The sequence below is a fragment of the Lagopus muta genome, chromosome 2 (genome assembly GCF_023343835.1).
Source record: "Lagopus muta isolate bLagMut1 chromosome 2, bLagMut1 primary, whole genome shotgun sequence".
Taxonomy (NCBI): Eukaryota; Metazoa; Chordata; class Aves; order Galliformes; family Phasianidae; genus Lagopus; species Lagopus muta.
In genome coordinates this window covers 81,458,658-81,480,037 of record NC_064434.1, presented here as the reverse complement: position 1 = coordinate 81,480,037, position 21,380 = coordinate 81,458,658, and the positions used below count along the sequence as shown (strand labels likewise).

At 39.4% G+C, this 21,380-nt stretch overlaps 1 protein-coding gene across 2 annotated transcripts in view; it reads right to left on the bottom strand.

Annotated features, from left to right (window-relative positions):
• The window catches only part of DAAM2 (dishevelled associated activator of morphogenesis 2), a 185,667-nt gene extending 169,368 nt beyond the window's left edge, over positions 1 to 16,299 (bottom strand). Inside the window, exon 1 of one of the 2 annotated variants that reach the window (XM_048935124.1) lies at positions 16,207 to 16,299. The gene's annotated coding sequence lies outside the window, so the exon portion shown is untranslated. Of the gene's footprint in view, positions 1 to 16,019; positions 16,092 to 16,206 lie in introns of those variants that run through there. The other variant, XM_048935123.1, reaches the window with a different exon arrangement.
• Positions 16,300 to 21,380: the final 5,081 nt, after the last annotated feature.

Sequence of the window (21,380 nt, the reverse complement as noted above, 5' to 3'; positions counted from 1 at the left end):
TCAATCAGTTTTCTTGCAAGACAGTTTCTTCCTACTTTGCTGATGTTGATATTTCTTTCCTCACCTACAGTCCTGCTGCCTGGGATTCCATCACACTGATATATATTAGGCTACATTTTAGGATTTCTGGCCTTTAACTCACAGAAAGAAGTTTCAACCAAACCTTTCTACCTGATTTATGTGGGGAAACCCTCATGTGAACCCAGGACCCTAGGTCGTTCTGCACTCATTCCCTGTATTATAATTTCATGAGTCAGTCTATCCTTATATTCCCTAAAGAGAAGCCCTCTTGTGCAGTTCACAAAGCATTATACCTTACCCCTCAATCTGAATGCAGGGTAGCTTATCTAACAATGCTTAAAATTGTAATAATTTTTCATTCCAATCCACCAAAAATGAATTTGAGCAGCTCACCTAATTCTATTTTGAAACATATAATAACTATAAGCTGCTTTATTAAGCAGATCTTATTTTTATACCATTGCTTTTGCTGTGACACACTGGCTATTTAATTTTGCATTTTTTGCAACAGCCAGTTCCACAGCATCTCATTACCCAACCATGTGATCCTTACATATTTTTCAAAAGCCTGTGCACGTTTTAACCATGTCAATATTGACCATATAACTAAATCCCATTCTAACTTGATATCATCTAAAAGAGGAAAAAGCAAGGCAAACAACTACTAAAATCAACAAATTTGTGAAAATTAAAAGCAAATAAGCATGCTTTTTTTTTTTTTTTTTTTTTTTTTTTTAAACTGGGATGAGTTGAGTAACTCACTTGAGGCTCAACCACTTATGAGTAATGTGGTCATCCCAAACACACAGGAATAAAAACTTCATAGCACCTTACAGCTGTGTTCACTCATTCGTTTACTCACTCTTTCTTTACCTCAGAACTCTGTCAAACCCATCCTGCATTTCAACAAAGAGAGTTAAAATCCCTTTTTTTTTTAGATTTTCAGCCAGTGGTACAGCCACTGCTATTTCTATTAATTAACCTGGATGGCTGGAAAAATACGATTTTCTTTTTCTCTGAAGCCTGTCAACTCACAAGGAGACATTTTCTTTGAGGTCAAAACTTTGTAGATGGAGACAAGATTAAACATGAGGAAGTAAAGATGTCAAGATTTTCTGTCCACTTCTCCCCTTGATTCCATGATGCTACAGAAAAATTACATAGGTGCTTGGGGAAAATTTTTCAAACAGGCACAAAGAGTTTTCTTTAGAAAGCATGTTGTTATTTGTTCATCCCCAGCTCAATTGTAATGAATTTGAAAAGTTATGATTTTGAATGTGACAATGCAATGGAAAACTGACTGTAAAATAGAGCAGTGAAAATAATTGTACGGCATCGTACATTGCCTTTTGTACTCAGCATGTGTTATTGAGGAGTATGTTGTCTGTATTCCTCAACAAGCAGTGAAACCTAGTGCCTGGTCTTTTTATGCTGCAGTGTTGTTCTTTCTCTTGCCTAACTTCCCATTGAGTCAGATGAGGCCAATTAGAAATGCTCTTTGTTGTCTGCAGGTAGGCCTTGCTGTACCAGCAGAAGTACACACTACTTGCTGTTTATACAGTGGTACTCATGTACTACATTTTCTGTCTTTTTCTGACTTGGCTTTTCTTTGTTTTTAAAACGTTTGTACAGTAAAAAATAATTATTATTATTTTAACTTTAACCTCACCAGCTTCTGTCTTTCTTTCGATTACTGAAGTCAGAATGCTCTGCTGGTCACTGCACTGTAAGGACCAGAGCATTCTAACTGGAAGCGTTACTCCCTGAAATGACCAGATTTCACACTTCCCAGCAGCACTGCAGACCTTGTTCCAAGAACACCAGTATCTTCCAGAAAGCTTTGTCTTTCCAGCTTTCAGTATTGGTATGGTTTCTGGAAAGCAGATGCACTGTAGACCCCAGCTACTTTTTATTTTTACCACTCATGTGGAAGTGATTTTTTTTTTCCTGGTTAGAGAGTCAGTGCAGCAAAACTCCTCCCAGTTCTACAATATATGTATAATACCTTATACAGCCTTCTATCCATCCTGTCTTTCACATTATGTCTAATAAATAAAATGTCTCCAGCTCAAAGCTGGGGAAATGGCATGAAGAACATTTCCATTAATTCTGCAATGCCTTCAAAAGAGTAAGCTGCAGGCCCAACCCCAAGTTACTGGAAAAGTAGAAAAACCCTGGCACCAAGTCCCATCTTCCTGACACAACACATAACATCTGACAAGAACAAGCAGCAGGCATGCTTCTGTGTAGTCCTCATTCATCTCAAAGTTTCTGCCTCAGCTGACAGTGGGGCAGTGTACCCTGGGGCTTAAGAAGCATTGCCTGGCATATTATCCATAGGCAGTCCTAAGTGATTTTCTCAAAACAGCTGGTGGAGAAGAAAAGATCGGCTTAAAGCCAAATTTCTTCACTTGTTGCAAATATCAACCCCCTTGAGTACTAATTTGGCATTCCTCAGCACAGACACACTCTGCTTTTGAAATATTTACTTTCCTTTATTTCATAACCTTAAGAAAATCTGGGGAAGAATGAGAATTGTTTATATTTATTTTTGTTGGTTTTTCTTTTTTCTTTTTTTTTTTTTTTTGTCCTCTTATGACGGCAGAAATGTATTTATAGCTAGGAACTGGAGGACAGTTCTCACGTGGCTGCTGAAAATTAAAACAGCATGTAGGGTTTTGTTTTGTTTTGCTTTTATGCCTTTGCACTACAATCTTTCTCAGCGTTCCCTAAACCCATGTTATTGTAACCAGAGCCACATTTTGCATTGCTACAATTGCAGGGTTATGTAAATTCCAAAGGCTTTAAAAGAAGGAGCCTGGAGATCCTGCTCCGAGCCATAGGGAGGTTGACGCAAATAGTTGTGCCCAGAATCTAGGGAGAGGCAAAGGTATTCAAAAACTACCAACGACTCAAGCTCAGCATGAACCTAATGTTTCTAGACCTTTTAGAACTTACTGTTTTCCCTCAAATTGATTGTTCTCTCATTTTCAGCATTGTGCATTGCTATTACAAAGAAAAAACTTTTTTGCCACTTCTGGAACTCTCGTATGTTCTCTCTCACTGGTGCATCTCACACCATTTTATCCAGGAGCATCAACAATAGAAAGTTCTACAACCTTGTACAAGATACAAACTACTGCAGACTCGAGGAGTTGTATTTACAATTAAAAAGAAAATTACACGAAAAGAGAGAAAACGCAAAATACAGCAAAAGATCAAAGAATTTGTACCTGACCACTGAGAAATGTACCTACTTTATAGAAGGCAGTGTGGGAAGAAGTACGTGTTACACATCTGAGTGCCTCTGAGTAACCAAGTTTTAACGCTGACTCTGGCTGTGCATTTCTGTGTGGGCATGGGCAAGCCAATTCTTGTTTCTGACTCTCTAAAAGAGGGATAATAGTACCTGACTCAGAGTCAGTGCCAGGTGCCTTTGTGTGAGCTCGTCTTAGGGCCTAGCGCTTAGACACTCAGCTAAATGAGAAAAATATTTAGTCCATTTCTGCAGCCCTGATTCTGTTTCATTTCTTAAATCAACACTAGATGAATTGCAACACCATATGAAAACCTAGCCTACATTATTCCTGAAGTATGTGGGGGTTTCATACTGCTCACTGCACCTGGATCACTGGAGCATGCTGTGGAAAACTTGGGAACTCCTATACTTCTGCAAAGATATAGCCAGAACTCCCTAGCGCATTCAGTGATGCATAAGAAAGGATGGTTCTGAGGCCCTACTCCAACATACTGCATTCTATAGCTTTAGAGTTTTCCAGACAACCTTAATCTTAGTGCAGTGGATATGAAAAAGCAGGGCTTGCTGCATCCCTTGCACCACACAGGAATGACAGTTGGTAAAATCTCAGGAAAGTCACCAAGAAGCACTGCCTCGCCCCACTGCTGCATAGGCTAGTGCCAAGCCAACATACGAAGGGACATTCCAAGCAATTCCCAAGCTGTGATATTTTAAAAACAATCATTACAGTGGAAAAGATGATGTCATCTGCAGATAATAGCCCCTACTCTGCTGGTAGTTACTGCTGCTGCACAGGTACTGATAGCTGCTGTTATGAAAGTGTAGCTGTTTAAATCTTATTTAAGAAATACAAGCCCCATCCACTCAGCTTAGAAGTTTCTATCAATTTGTCATGTTCATTTATTTACTTGGAGCCCGGAAATGCTCCACAAAGCTCTGATCCTGGCTGTCGCTGTGACCTTGGGCAAGCGACTGAATGCCTCTGCACCACCCACAACTCCTTTTGAAGTCAGCTGATGATGTGGATACTGAAGAATTCTGAAAACCCAGGCTCTAGAAGGAAAAGCCAATGTCTGCTACAGCAGAGGTGTTCTGGATCTCATCACAGATTATACAAAATTTGAAGATAAATAGTGAAGGATCTACTGCTAAGGAGCATCTACATAAACGTGGTATGTTACACTGGCCTGGTGTAACCACACTCCCAGAGTGGTGGAGTCTAAGGGATCATTCAGAACCCTTTTTTCTTTTTCCTTTTTTTTTTTTTTTTAAGGGGACAGTTTGTTAATGGCCTTAAGAGCCTGCAGGGGGTCAGAAACAAGTAGCCAGAAAACCAACAGAAACCAGAAATTCAAGGCAGTTATATTAGATAGTTTCCCATTCATGGAGTGCCTCATGACAAGTATCCGAGAACCACACATTTTACTGTACTGTAAAAAGTAAAAGTACTGACCAAAATCGTTAATTCACTATGTAACTTGTAACCTAATACTCTAAACCCTTGAATCCTTACCTTAAAAATGACTAGTTTAGTGCTATGTGGAACACAGGCAAGAAACTTTCATGCCATATTGATATCAAGTTCCTCAGATTTCAGTCTTAAACCTGCATCAAACTTCATACATGCCTTTAAACAATCAGTACTGCTTCCTATAGACTTTGGTCTCTTGTCCAAGTATTAAGCAAGGTGAAGCTTGCTTAGCTTTTAGAACTTGAGAAATGTGCAGCCTGTAATTAATGGGCAAAGAGCAGAGCAGCTCTCATCTACAGCTCATTTGTTTGCCTGAGTAAACAAAGTCCTCCCTTCCCTTCTATGCTTGCGTATACTCTGACAGATGCTACTTGGCTCAGCACAGTTAGCAGAGCAGGCAAGACAAGGGGCCACTTAGTCAGCTTTGTGACATCATTTGCCAGCAGGAGACCTCCTATAGCTGCATAGTCCAAACAAAGCATAAAATCAAAAATACTAATAAACAAAACCACTTAGACTCCTTGACATGGCAGACAGGCCTGATGAAATAGGAGTACAATGAAATCTTCCTACTTACACCTAATTGCAATAATAAAATGAAAGGCCTGCATTAGCCCAGTGACTCAGTGAGATGAGTTCTGGTTAGACACATTTCGGATTCTCAGGACTATCATGTTCCACAGGTAAAGGAAGAAGAACAAAAGGAAAGAATAGTTGTGAGTGTACAGATAGGAAGCATATGGTGAGGAAAAAAGAAGTCAAACAAAAAAAAAAAAAAGCACATCATAAGCAGAAAAACATTCTAATACTCTCTAATTATGTAACTCAGGTGAGCTGCATATCATCCTCCAAAAAGCAGACTTCTCTTATCCTCCCTCCTTGCTGCAATCAGCTACACCCAAAAATATCTGGAGGGAAAATGACATCTGACACAGCCATGGTAAAAATGACCCAAACTAAGAAGTGGCAACTCTGAGGGTGTGGGAAAGTCTGCAAACAAATCACTGGGTGTGTCAGATATGCAGACACTAATATAATACAGTGATTACTGTGTCTTTCCTCAGTGAATATGTAAAAGTTGGTGTTTCAAAAAGCATACACACTGACCAATGAACAAACTCAAGCCTCAGTGCATTTGCTTAGGAGCTGTACAACAGACTGTGAACCCAAAGGTTCATGTCATGAGACACTCTGAAAATAATTGGAGCCCAGGCGATAAACGAGTCCAGCACAGCATCTTCTGCTACACTGGGATTATTTACACTGGTTCTGAATATCACAGAACTGGGGAAACTGCTTGCTATTTATTTATTTAAATTGGAAGGAGAGGGAGAGCTTCACTGTGTCTACAGGGCCCATCATTTCCCATCCTTTCAGCATCACAAGGCACAGAGTGTACAAGCCACAAATAAGGCTCTAGAAACAAGGCTCTAAAACTTCAGTGATAAATTCAGCTTTAGAAGTCCAAATGCAACTACAGAAGCTCGTGGACTTAGGGTCACACAGTTTAAACAAGAAACCTAAAAAATGCAACTCACACAGTCATGCAGCCTGTTCCATTAGAAAAAAAAAAAAGCAGGTTGATATGTAGATAAATAGTGAACACATGGGAAAGCACATATCCTAACACGTGCAAACAGCCAATGGCAATTAATAGCAGTGGCCATCCTGCAGAAGCAAGCTATAGATTAAAATAGGGGTATTTTTTATTGAAATCTGAAAGTATTTCCCATTTCTCTGGAATTGCTGTCCTCAAGTCTGGGACCGAATTGCTAAGCGCCCTCTAGCTTCTTTGTGAATTAAGTTTATTCTTGAGAGAGCAAAAGAACTCACAGCAACCCCAGTGCTGCTTCATCATAGCTCAGAGACATACTTCTTCAGCAAGCTATTTGGATCAAAGACTTGAGGCAACACCCCTGAAAGAAAAGAGAAGGCAAAACACAGAGGAGGCTTTTTCACCATCTGCTTCCATTTTAATTTGCTGCACTCCCATGTCACCACAGGCTGTAGGATGGTCAATTGGATTCTGTGTCATGTGCATTCATAGGACTACAAGGTCATCGCATCCTGTTTCCTACAGGCACAGACACCACATAACAGACATGCAGTCCAGCAGACTCCACGGCACTTTTATCCCAGTAGCATCACATACTAACATAGGATTTTTCAAGTGAATAGTGAGAAGCAAAAAAATTTTGTAGTTTAAAGCGAGGCAACTCTTTTCACTGAGTTTAAAGCAGCTGACAACGAGGCTGCATAATGCATTTCATTGTTTAAAGGCAAAGTATCACCTCTATGATCTTTGACCTATGATATGATCATAATTTAGTCCATTCTGAATATTCATGCTGTCTGAATAAAAACATGTACAGCTACAAATGATAGTCTTTTATCTGAAAGCAAAAACAAAAAATAATGATGCGTATGTAATATGAACTGTAGGTGAAGATTCAAGTCTGGTTCTTCAGATATCTGTCAATAGATTGTGCAAAAATAAAGGCTAGTAATCGAATAATTAACTTTCAAGTCTGATGAAGCAGCATTCTTAAACTGCTTTTTATGAAAAGTGCAATAACACCATACAAAAATGTTAACATGTTATATTAGGTCACCTTCAGTTTGTATTTACAGTAGGCTTTTTCCTAGATAAGGCTCCCATTTCACAGTAGTTTAGCTACACCAACAGATGTGAAAATCAGAAAGAGTATGGGCCCCTAGAGATGTCCTAATAGATGTGAGCACAGTAAACATCAGCACCATAAGTAAGCAGAGGATGAGGCAGTGAGGAGTTATTAATTTTTGCCTCTGTTTGAACATAAAATTTGTCACAAAGGGCACAGTTGGACATTTATAGCTTAACGCGTGTCCCCCAGCAGGTACGTGAAACTATTCTAGATAAGCCCAGACACAGCTGGAAAACACTTCATGGGTCCCCCCAGGAAAATTTCACCTAGTCAGAAAATGCATCTGTTTTTCTCCCTATAACTTAGTAATGGTGAGTGCCAAAGACCTAGAAACACTCACATAGGCCGCCTGAATCCTGCTGATGATGAAAGACTAAGGTCAAGCTTTGTACTTCTGTCATTGGCAACACATTTTGGGGCCTCTACAACTGAGCCAGAGAAATTCACTCATTGGGATGCCTGACCCTTAGGGCAGTAAAAGTATGAAACAAGCAAGGAGGGCAAGTTCATATCTCAGTAGGGCACAGTTGGAAGACAGTTCATATTGGCAGGGCCCTAGCGTGGTTATTACTCTCTCCCTGTATAGCAGTGCAGGAGGATGCTGACAGATCAGAGCACAGGCTAGAACAAAACCAACTGTCTGTCTGTGCATTCAGCTGTTAGAAACAGTTTAATTGGTTCCCGCTGTATATACGGCTGCAAAAGTAGCAAAGGACTAAAGTCCCCTCATGTTTGGTCAAGATCTTGCTTTCTTTCATCTGTTGTGCAGATGCTGATGGGGTCACCTGCCTGGAGGGGGTCAGGATTCTGCCAAATGGATTTAAGCAGGGTACTCACAGTCCAGGCATCCCAACTTAATGGCCAATGACTCAGAGAGAAAACCAAGACTGTCTGCACTAACTGATGGCCCCATTCCTGACAACATTTGTAAGGAAGAACAATATCCTGACAAACCCTATCTACTGTTTTGTGCTGCTAAATCAAACAAATTCATTCCACCTAGTTAGGGCAGATCTCTTAGAAGTGATCACTTCTTAGAAGTGATTCTATATCCTTAATGCAGGCAAAAATCTTAACTGAAGGATGGAGAGAAAAATAGAATTAAGGATTATGACTAGATGCATTGGGAAGCATAGAAATGAGAGAGTGAGAAACAAAGGGAGGCAAACATCCTCTGCAATAGGGGGATGGTATCCTGGGATACATTAAAAAGAACATGGCCAGCAGTTTGAAAGAGGTGATCTTCCCCCTCTACTCTGCCCTGGTGAGGCCATGTTTAGAACTTTGTGTCCAATTCTGGACTTCCAAGTGCAAGAAAGACAGGTATCTCCTGGAAGGAGTCGAGCCACATGGATGATGATGATTAAGGGCCTGAGGCATCTCTCTTACACAGAAAGACCATCTTAAGTCTGAGGAAAAGAAGACTAAGAGGAGAGCTGATTACTGTTTATAAATATCTAAAGGGAGATAGCAGGCAAATGAGCAGGGCCAGGCTTTTCTTAGTGATAGGACAAGAAACAATGGCCTGAAACTTGAACACAGGAAGTTCCATACAAACTTGTGGAGGAACTTTATGGTAAGGGTGACAGAGCATCAGAACAGGCTGTCCAGAGAGAATGTGGATTCTCCTTCTATAAAGATATTCCAAATCTCTCTGGATGCCTATCTGTGAACCTATTGTATGTACCTGCATTAGCGGGGAAGGTGGTATCAATGATTTCAAGATCCTTTCCAACTATTGCAATTCAGTGATCAATTTGCATTCTGGAAAAAGTATAACTTTTGTCAATATATGACTTTCCAACAAGGCAGGAGACAAGAAAAGATAAAGGCACTGTCATAGGAGTATAATTGCCATGACTTTGTCAAACTTCAACATATGTGCAAAGAGAGTATGTAGATGGTAGTACATACTCCTGTCAAGTTGCAGGCATCTGAATAGGCAGTGCCTCAGTTTCACAGAGAGCTAAATCCATTAATAGCTCTGAAATTTTCCAAAGGAAAGTGCTGAATGCAAAGAATAAATTGCTAACATTATAAAATCTCTTTCCTGTGTCCTCACGTAGCATTGTAGTAGAACATCGCAGGCAAGAATACATTCTCTTGGTTTAACCCCTAATGGCTAAATAGGAGATTGCTACACCTCTGTAAGAAACAATTTGGCCAATGAGTATACCATACCCACTGCATTCAAGGGCTTGAACTTAAATCAACGGAAAGTAAAAGTGCTATGGCTGAAGATTTATTGACTACATATTTACAGAGAGGGATTAGACTGTTACAACATTTTTAGGGAACAAAATATCTTTGTGTTAGATGGAAACCAAGTTACATCATGTTATGCATTAGAATTGTCCAGGAAATTTCTACACACAAATAGATATATGCAAGGATACTTATAGAGCTCTACAGAAGTTTCATTCCATCTTGAAAAAGTTGCTTTCTGTGACAAGGAAATTAGGAGAATTGGCAGGCTGATACAGAGCAACATGGAATTCCCACATATTTCTGTCACAGCTTTGAGAGAAAACAGATGACAGTGTAGGACCAAGAGCGTGCAAATAGATTAATGATTTTTCAAGACCAGCCTGAAACATCTAAAAACAGCCTTCAAAAAAAAATTTTTTTTTAAAAGCCCTGAGCTTTCCTGGAAAATAGAAGCACCCCAAATATTTGTTAATTATGAAAACAACAGCAACAATCATGCAGTTGATGAGTACACTTCATGAAATATAAAAATTTACAGAAATATTTTAGCTCAAGAGAAAATTTGAAACATTTCTAAAAATTACTTGAAAAGTGAATGAAAGAGCCAGTGAAATCCCTTGTACAAAAAATTGATGTTTGTAATCCAGATTTGAACTGGGAGACAGATAGAGTCACTTTCTTTAACTGACAAGAAGATTGAGACAGTATTGCAAGTGAAGGTATAATTTCTCCATGATCATCCTTGACATTTAAAGGATTCAGATGTTTGAACAAGTTTGTGAAGATTTATACGTACCTGGTCAGTTTCCTCAGCCCATATCTTAGGGAAATGACTGTTTCTTACTCTTACAGCAGCTGAAATGTCAGAGGATCTTCACAGTGTTGTGTCTCTTGGAAACCACAAGAATATAGAAATTGACTACAACAAGTCAGACCTGATGTCCATTTAAACCAGTACTTTATCTCCAAACAACAGCCAGCTGCAAATAGTTAGGAAAAGCAAACCAAAATACCATATATAGTACGATCCTACTCCTGCTCAGTTCTCTTAGTTGTTTAGGACTAGAAGATGGGAATACAGCCAGTTTATCATATTTAATAGCGACTAGTGGACACATTCCCTAAGGTTTTTCATCTCTTCCCACAGCTTTGTCTTGGGAGAAGGGAGCATTACCACATGACATTAGAGCCTTAAAATGTAGTGTTGCATGACTTCTTTGCAATCAAACCCAACTCTGAAGGTGCTTATTGGTAGAAATGTTCTTTTTCCCCATATTGTGTGTGTGTGTTTGTGTATTAAGTTTATGAAAACTCCCTGGGAACTCATCTTCTGGTCAGATCTTGAAGGAAGAAACTGGATCTGATTTTCTTCTAAAATGACTATTTTCCTACTGAGTATTGTGCAGTTTCTCTTAAGACTTTGTGGCTCATTATTTCAGTTTTTTAAGTAGCAAAAAAAAATACAGTGCCCCTATAATCAGGTTTGTTTAATACTTTGAATAATAAAAGCCATAAGAGTAAAAACGTTTCCTTTCTTATACCTTCTTAAAAAAAAAAAAAAAAAAAAAAGTAATATACCAAAGAGATAGGGAAGAGCTTTTGGGTCTCACAGCTCAGTTTTGCCCACACTCGAAGAAATAGCTGGACTGGCACATACACTGCCAGCATTTAATCCAGCTTGGGACACAATAAGAGGAAAATACACTGAACAAAAGCGAATGTGAACTTTAGAGCTCATAAGCAGAAATATCAACTGCAGTGATTAATACTTTGTAGTCAGCAAAACTGGGAAGTGTGCAAGCACTTGTTATTCAGGGAGGGAGCCTATTCTTCCCTTACTGCCAAATTTTTCCTAGTTTCTCGAGGTTAACTCTCCTTCCATTTTCCTGCAGTCTAAACACATCATTATGATGTCCAGCTCCCACTCCTTAAATTCCATTTCACCCCATTCTTATCTACTTCCCTTTTTCCACCTTCAGCCTCTCTAATTCTTAAATCCAGAGAAACCTTATCACTGGTATAAGACTCCAGTACTCTCAGATTAAATTTTCTACCAAATCCAAAAAACACGAGTTTCTCCTGGTCAGATTTGTTATCCCATGTTGTTCCAAGTCTAGAAAACTCCTACCATTAGGAGATGCCATCTGGCACCATAAAGATCATTGGAGAAACCAATACCCCAAGTGTTGAAATACGAAAAAAAAATAAAATAAAATTGAAAACATAGATCTGACAATTAGCATGAAATCCAGGCAGCATATTAACAGGACAAAAAGCATAAGGTTAATACTTTGTAGGAAAAAGCCAGCTTGACAATTATCAAGCACAGTTTTAACACACAGCCCCAAAAATTCTTTAGCCCGCACTGACAACAACACTGCTTAATGTGTGATGTATTTGTGGCCATGTGGTACACAGTTCTCAGCAAATCAAATCAAAGTACATCCCAGATATTCAAGAAAAATGGAATGTGAGCACAGGACTGATGCACCAAGCTCATGGGAGCTTCTGGCAACATGGGACACATTCTTCTGCAACTCCCACTGCTGTGAAACCCCAGCTACTTAGCTGACTTTTACAGAGTTATGGTGCTGTAAAAAGCACGTGAGAAAAAACAAACCCATTATGTAGATTCGCCCAAATCAGTCAGCTAGCATTTCAAAAGCAGCTTATAATTTTGTCTGCCTCAGTTTTCAAGTGTCTTAACAAGACACTAAAAATAAAGAGCCAAAATTACAGGTTGCTTTGCACAATTTGGGCCTCAGTTTCTCTGGACCAAATTCTGATGCTATTTGAACCTACTCATAACTGAATAAGATTGAATAATAGAATAAGATTTTTTAACAATATGGAATTACAAAAAACTTACACAGATGCAAGTGACAGAAGCCTTGCATTATGTGTGCCTCAGGTCACTCACTACTACACTGAAGATACCAGGCCAAATCCTAAATTGGAATACATTCATCCTGGGTGCATAGAAGCCCCCATACCTATTTACACTGGCTGAGAACCACTCTAATAATTCCCATTTAGTATGTTTCATAGTGCCATGTAAACTAGTTATCTATGCAGCGCTTAAAGAAAACAAGTCCTCGGCCTGATACATGCGGAGCAGTAGTAGTGGTGTTCCTTCTGTTTGATAATTGGAATTGCAGAAATATGAGAAATTAATCACATCTAGTGCATGCTAGTATATATTCTGGAAATGCAACAAAAGGAGTGTGATATTAGAAAGTATTGCTGGTGAAAACAAAAAAGCCATAAGCAACACCACCACCAATCAACAACATGAAAAAACCCACAGGAACATACATGAAAATTCTTTTATCCTATGATAATCAGAGCAGCCAATTTTGTTTTAACTGGGGAATACGCTGTGCTTGCCTGGAGGCTGCAGAGTAGGAGAAGAGAGAAGGTCAGATCTCCATAGGATTGACCCAGGTTTGAAAATTCACAGCAGTTAAAGCACTGAGCGCCAAACTATGCGCCCATCCTTCCCTTTAAGTGTCAGGAAATTGGGTCCCAATTGCTCAACAGCTAGGTCAGATGGTTGGCTTGCAGTGACTACATAGGTTTCTGGAATTCCACTGGACCTTGGGGGTATTTTATGGTATTATGAAAGATAAAGCAAAACCAGAACAATCTGAGAGATACCTTCAAGACACTCTTCAGCTCTAGCTGTGTCTCTCTGCCAATAAAATACAGACAGTGCACACCATGTCTGGACTTGGTAAGAATTTTTTTTATGACTGATTTCAAGATGAACCGAATGATCTCTCTTATACATGAGCACAACCAAAGTAACCAACAGGAACAGCAGCAGACAAGTGATACTTTGTGGTAAGGCCACTAAGCTATCCAGAGAATTTGCTTACTCAGCTCTATGAAACCATGAGACAGCACTTCAGAACACATAATATAGACCTTTAAAACCTCAAGGCTGCACTGTGATTGTCATGAACTGTAATACAGAACTGCTTCCTATTTTGCAAAGCAGAACTGAAAAGACATCTGCTCCGTACATATTGCATGTACACTGCTTAGTTCTAGGGTCAGTGTCTACCATTGAAGAACTAACCACTCCCTGGCTGATATGACTACATCCAGACTCAAGTACACTGAGTGACAGTCCATGTATTTATGTTATAAAGCACTGAATATATCTCCTGATGAATCAGTAGCTCTTCTCCCAGTCCTCTTCCCACCTTCCCCTCAGATGCAGCTTTCACCCTGAGCCATGACTAACAAACAGCCCACAAAGACCTTCCAAGCTCACAAACCCTGCAAATAGTGTCAGTGCTTAGTGGCATGGCAAGGCAGATAAAAAAAAAAAAAATCTGAAACAGAAAGGAACCAGTCAGTTTAATGCACTCCACTTCTGGAATTTTCTCCTTAGTTCTACTTTCCTTCCTCTTAGCTTTCACCTGTTCTATATATATTACTTTTATACTGGCATATACACTTGAACAGATCAACTGCAGAATCAAAAAGTGTTCTTCACTCACAGATACTTGTATTGGCTGTGCCAGCCCTTGAACTTTTAGTGGGGCAAACACGTTCGCAAAAAAATACTACATTTGCGTTCCTTCACATTACCAGCCAACATGATTAGGCTGCTGTGAAGAAAATAAAGCAGCTTCTCAAAAAGGAAGGCGTTACAGTACTGGAAGAAAATCTAATAAGAAAAAAATGGGGGAGAGGAAAGGAATTCTGAAATGTCACGATAAGGCAACCCAAATCCCAAACTAAGTCTAGAGGCATAACTTTCAAAGCATATCTCTGCAGAACCTATTTCTGACTCACATACTCTTACAGATGCAGTCAGTACAGTTGCTTTTTCGTCCATCTCAATCTAGCTCACTTTGCATTGTATGCATCCCTCAGTGGAGTCTAGATGTGGAATATCTTGTAGCATCGGCTTTCCCATGACATTAGCCAGCACAGTGGCTATATCAACCACTCAGTCATGGAAAGGGACAACCCTACAGTCACTTCAAGCACAGCTAATTAGTTCTGTTCAATTTCATTTGTGGGGGTGACTTCTGAAAAACTCCCTCCTCCTCCTTTCTTGTTTAATTCCCCCTGCAATCTATTCTAACCCCCTTAGGAGGAAAAGTATTTGCAGACGTATTCCATTACCAAAACAACTCAGCTTACAGAGCAGTAACTTGCAACAGCCTTTCTTGTGACTGCTTGTTGGCTGAAGCCAATTATCAGCAGCTCAGCACACTATATTGTGCAACTCACATAGCTCCTGCTTCTCAGTCCAGCATTGTGTTTATATTCAAGGGCGTCATCTCTCCTTCCAGCACCCGCACAGATCAAGCGCACACTAATTGGCAAAGAGCTTTTTAGCTCTTATTAGCTACATTGGATTCACACAGGAGGTACCAATTTCTTCCATTCATCTGGGGAAATGAGCTGGTTCTGTCAAGGGTCTGGATAGAGAAAACGTCACTGAAGAGGACAGATGCTTCACATTATGGGCAGGGGAGTTAAAAGTAGATAATCTCTAAGGCCCCCTTTCATCCTAAGCCATTCTACAGTTATGATTCTGTACTTCCAAGGCTGTTCCCAGAACAACTTCCACCTCTCCTGGAGTGGGGAGCACCCAGGTGAGAAAGGGTGGGAGGGGAGGTAAGGTAAATCACATGAATCAAGCACAGAATTTTAGGTGCAAACAAATAACACCTTCTCCTTATGAAGTAGGCTGAATTATAAGACAAAAAATTAAAATAAAAAAATTACAAATCATTAGTTTTCCTTAGGACTTGCACTGTATGTATGTAGTAGTCGATTTTTCTCAGAGTCACTCTAATTCCAGTAGCTGTCTCCTTCTCATACGACTCGGTTACAGCTAGCTTCTGCATGTGAAAATCTCTCTTTTTCTCTGCAGAAGCAGTGGGTTCTTTGGAGCACCCTTAGTATCCCCAGGCTCAAGGCACTAAATTTGTCAGACTTGCAAGCAATAATGCATACTCATGTTAGGATCTGTTATCATCAGAAGCCTGGCAAATAAAAGTGGGACAAGACTGCACTGTCAAGAAGCCAGGAAACTTCCTGTCTTTCCCATAAGAAGAATTGTTTGCTGCATAATATCACAGGGGATTAAAGAGTTAAAAAAAAACAAAAAAACAAAAAAACAAAAACACACACAGATCTGCATTGTGAAATGGTCTAGGAAAGTTGGGTTTTACTTGGTAATTATCTGAGATTTTGCTGTCTTGCTACTAGAATACAAAAGAAAGAGATTTTAGTTAATTTAATAGTCTCCCAGAGATATGTCTTTCCTTCTCAACCTCCTTAATTTCCTGTACCCCCAATTCATTTATACACTCGCACAATAACCTGCATGGTTAGCCCCTCTGCATACCTTTGAGAGCAGCAATCAAGCCAAACCTGAATCTTGTGTGCTGCCAAGCTGTCTTCAGGACCTCAGACGAGAGTTAAAAAAAAAAAAAAAAAGAAAAAAGAAAAAAAAGGACAAGCAATATTGGCAGGGATTTGATCTTGAAGACAAGCAAAAATATGAGAAGAGTTGCTGCAGCAGCTGCACTTACACTGCAATGCCTTTCTGTCTGTGCAGTTCCTCCCTATTCTGCAGTCCTATAATCCACATAGAGAAAACGCCTGCACTGCTCCTCTCACTGGCTGTGCTATTGCAGTGAGACTGGAACTGCTGCTGTTTTCAGTTTCAGACCAACCTCTCTCTCCAAATCCTCTGACGTCAGACAGCCTCCAAGAGATATTTATGGCATGAACAGTCTAAAAGTTTATCTAGGTAGAGCCTAGACTGCAATTCTTCAGAATTTGTAATTTTTACACTTCTGGATAGAAAAATCCACCAAGGGGGGTAGGGAGGAAATGGTGGGCAGCTATATATGTGGTTGCATAAGTCCCTAGCAAAAGACAATCCCTGTACTTTTCTACCCATGGCATATTATACCCACACCCAGGCTATAACTATCTGCCATGTAAGTCTCCTTTTAGAAAGTAGTATTTTCCAATCACAGCTGTGCCTTAACACTGTGTGCTTCAAGACTGGCAATGAGGCTTCCCTCTCTCCCCACTCACTCTTAGCCCACAACCCTTTGCTGTGTCCAGGCTTTGACTGGATTTAACTATGAGAGGAGTAAAACAGCCCTTTCAAGCATCCTGTCCACATCCTCTTTCAGTTTTGCACTAAATTCTTCCAGCTGGATTTTTTTCCAAGCATGTGGACCAGCATCTCTCTTAACTTCAGAGCACCTGGAAGTGTCTCATATTAGATAAAAAACAGCTCAGAAAATTCATTTGATCTTTGATTATTATTTTTTTTTCTTTTTTTTTTTTTTTTTTAAATCATGCTCTGTCTTTTTTACACCCCTATTTCTGTTATTTCTTTGGTACGGGTCACTAACCATACAGTATGATATGTTTCACCTGCTGTGAAAACCACTTAGTGTAGAAAAAAAGAGATGCTAGAGTAAAAACTGAATCAGAAGTATTAGCATTAATGTTAGTCAGTACTTGAAGAGCAAAATTCTCTCAAAGTATAATCCTTCTGAGGCAAGTAGTGACAAATTTGGGCTGACAAGACTCCTTTGTTTTACATTAAGGAGCTGAGGTAAGCATCAGTAGTCCCATCCAGGAGATGAGGAAACTAAGGCTTGCAGATCAAGAGATATTTGTTTAAAACCCTTTCCTGATTATAGGCAAGTGTCTGTAAAAAGTTCAAAACTTACTCAACTTTTTCTGGAGGAGCCTATAAACATGCTGCTATTACAAGCAACTGTTGGGTGTTTTTGTTTTTGTTTTTTTTTTTGTTTTTGTTTTTTTTTTTAAAATACTTCATTTCCATTTGTAAACAATAAGTAGCATGTGTCCTGGTACCACTTTAGAGATGTGAATGCTATTTAAAAATGTAAAGCCAAAGCTCTTTTCTGTGCAACTTACTTGTAGAGTAAAGGCTGTATGGATTCATTTTCCACGAGCATATGCTTTCTTTCTTCTGCTCTACCAGCATCACATTTGGGCATGAGCCAAAGCGCTTTCAAATCAATGGAAATCATGTGATCAACTTCAAAGGCTTCAAATAAAGTTTGCTTTGATCATTTTTTGATGGCAGCTTTGCCATGCTTTGCCCTATCATGACCAAAAACCTATGACCAAAAACCTTGAAAAGAGAATGGTGCCTCTCTGAAAAGCTTCACTTCTTTGTACTTAAGATGGGACTAAGAATCTGGCAGATTCCAGAACAAGAAAACATCCCAAGAAGGAAGTGAAATGCTTTTATGTAATAGAAAAGAAGCCAGCATGCAACCCAATTATTGAACAAGTAAATTTCTTTCCCCTTTAGCTATCAGATTTGCCACTTGTCTTCTTCGGATCAGCAAGGGTAACTCAGGACATGACTCCCTGCCCTGCAACGCTGCATAGTACTTTTAAGATCAGCCCTGTTCACTTGCCATCTCTTCATGGCTTGTCCCATAACTCCTGCTTTCTCTGTTGAATTTACAGGATTATACTCTACTTCATAGAGAGTGGAAAGGGAGGAACAGTGGAAATCCTGACTATTACACAGAAGTAAACCATTAATAACTACAGCCTGTCTTGCGATGGGACCTAATCACAAGTGGCATTTCTTTATTTCAGAGTAGTGAAATGTTAAGACATCAAAATGCTTTACCTAGTAGTGATATGGACAAAAATAAGGAAGACTGTCCTGCCCCTTAAAATGTAGCTATCTCACAGATACATTCATTCCGAGAACATTCATCCCTAGTCAGAAGTATTCCATTTAGTACTAAGTATGACAGTATCTCCATGAATCTGCCGTACTTTTTCTGGAAATGAAAAGGAAGTAAATCTAGTTGTGCATGGTTGCATATTCAAAACTGTACAACAATCACATAAGGCTTACTTCCACAAGAGCCTTTTACAGAATATAACATCATATGAAAAGCATGAGGATCCCATTTACAGACAATACCTAGTTCTGTTGCCTATACAGGATAACTTGGACTTTCTCTAGTGGGCTGGGAGATATGTTCATGAACACAAATTGTTCAACTTTAATCAAAATTTATTTAAATCAGTACTTCTCCCAAATGATTCTGGAAGCGTGCAATTTTGGAGAGTGATAAACAACTTTGTACAGAAGACCACCACAAACATAGCCATTACTCAACCCTAAAAAACGGAACAGAGTGGGACTCTCTGCATCACCAGCACATGACTGACAAAACAAGAGAGCGCGTGTTCCTCAGATCCAAAACAGCCTCAGTATATTCACAGCAGCAACTATAGCAGTATAGTTGTCACTCCCTTAGTGCTACATAAAATAATAAGGAAATGAAACCATATTCAAATACCATTCTTGCTTCCGTAGCAAAACAGACCATGCAACTTTCTGGGCCTGTACATTACCTCTCAAGCATTATTTAGATACCTGATGATTCAGTACATGAAGAATGGAAAACAATGCAACCAGACAGCTGCAGACTTTAGCACTGCCTAAGAACTGGGGTGGTAAAGAAGAAAGAGAAATATTTTCTTGAACCCCACAGTTGATCAGTTTACTCCTTCAAGCATGAGGTTCATTCAGATGATTCTTCTTAGTGGCTTTTTTTGTTTGTTTGTTTCTTTGTTTTGCCTGGTACTGCATTGTTATGAATGTTATTTCAGTTTTTGGCAATCAGCTATTTTTTCCCCAATCCACTGAAGTCAGGAAATGCAAAGTTATGGCATACATTCAAAAGAACAGCACACGCCAAAGAATGCAGAGAACTCTATCTTTGCCCTCAGATGCACAGTCTTGGACATAGTTTTTGAATCCACCCGGTGATTTTCCTTTCATTTTGCATGACAGAATCGTATCCTCTGTGTATTTTGGCATCCAGATTTAATTCACTACTGCACTGACCAGAGTGAAACCATTTACAGATTTCCTAGATGTCTTCACTCCTAATGCACGAAACAGCACCGCACCATGGTTTACCAGGTGCCAGTAACCAGATTAAGCATTGGAATGGGAAGCCAGTGCTGTGTTACAAACAGGTATGTGCCAGCAAGAAGGATCATTTTAAGACACTGCCACAGTTTGCTATGTCCTGAGCAAGGGATTATAATTTACAAATAAGGGGGAAGGAAACACACTATGGTACTGTACCACAGTATACACAAGATGTTCATACAGAATCATACAAATGATGTTAAGTGTCTGAGTACCTTAATCATTCATGACACTGGAAAAAACTGTATGGATACCCAGGGTGTAGGAAGAAAGCATTTTATGCCCTGATTCTTCCAGTATCAAAGTCACCAAAAAGCAAGAATCTAGAATGAAGCTCACAAAACTAAAGGATGCCTTCCAACTAAAAGTGGTGCAGTGTTAGAGCAATACTTACAGAGCCAGCATCTATGCAGCACACTGCAGACTAAACTAAGAAACTGAGTTATATACAGAACTCCTAAAACCACATTTAGCAACAATCCTAACCTTGATGAAGAGTATTCATACATGGAAACAGACAGAGGACAACACATTGCTGAGCACACACAGTCACTGCTGCTTGCAGAACAGGAAGCAGGAAAGAGCAAACTCTGTTCCACTCAGGGATTTGTGGCTCAGCTCTGACTCCTTTGCTCCAGTCAAGTAGACCAAAGAGAATTGAGGAGGCCAGACTATTTGGAAAGTTGTAAACTAGAATTTTTCTGCTGCTATACAATATCAGAATTAAACAGCATTTTTGTAATATATCACAGCCCAACTTCCTATTCCCACAGCTAATTTAGATTCATTTCATTTACCACCAAAAATTACATAGTGAATTCAGGTTAACCAAGGTCATTCAAGAGCTCTGTGGGCCAATAATCTCTTGGCTTCTTCTTCACGCATACTGGGCTGAGCATTGTTGGAGCACAAATGATTCAAAGAAGCAAGAGATATATGATGAGCAGAAAAAACACACAGAACACAGCCGTGCAGACAAAAGACACTAGTGATGTGCCATATTAACAGCAATCAGCATATATTACAAAACATCATGGGATTCTGGATGGGAAGGAGAGTTACACTACATGAACTGTATCAAAATTAAGTGTCTTGACTGGCACATCGTAGTTCGTTTGTTTCTTAGAAATTCTCTCTTCTAGCAAGTGATCTATGTTTAAAAGATTCCAGGAAACCAAGAGAGTGCATCAGAGTAGCAGTTATCCTGTGTCAATTCCTACGATGGCTTTAAACATCTTTTTAGAAAATCTCTTCTGTGAAGGTGGACATCAGTGTACAGTATGTACACTGTACATCAGTGGCCCACAGAGTCAAATTAGCAAGCCTGGAAGGAGTAATGAATTGTAGCTAACCACATTACATTTCTAATAAAAAGAACACTAAGGCTGGGAGATCAAATGCTGGAAAGTGACAGATATAAAAATTAAAAACAACACCACGAGAACTTACATAAAACGCATTATGATATGGATGTGTTTATTCACTTCTGCTATGGTGGAATGTTGGATGTGACAGGCTCCCTGCATTTTAAGTCAAGACATTCAGCTCAAGAAAATTGTGTTCCTAAAGCATGGAATGAAGCAAGTATCTAAAAAACGTGAGTAATGCAATCAAAGCTTGTGCTGTAACCTCGGCACTTCACACATTTAGATGCTTTGATTTACCAATTCTTAACCACTTTACTATTTTTCTTTCAATATTATTTGTTATAAAAAATAAGTACAAGTTCTAAAATCTTTG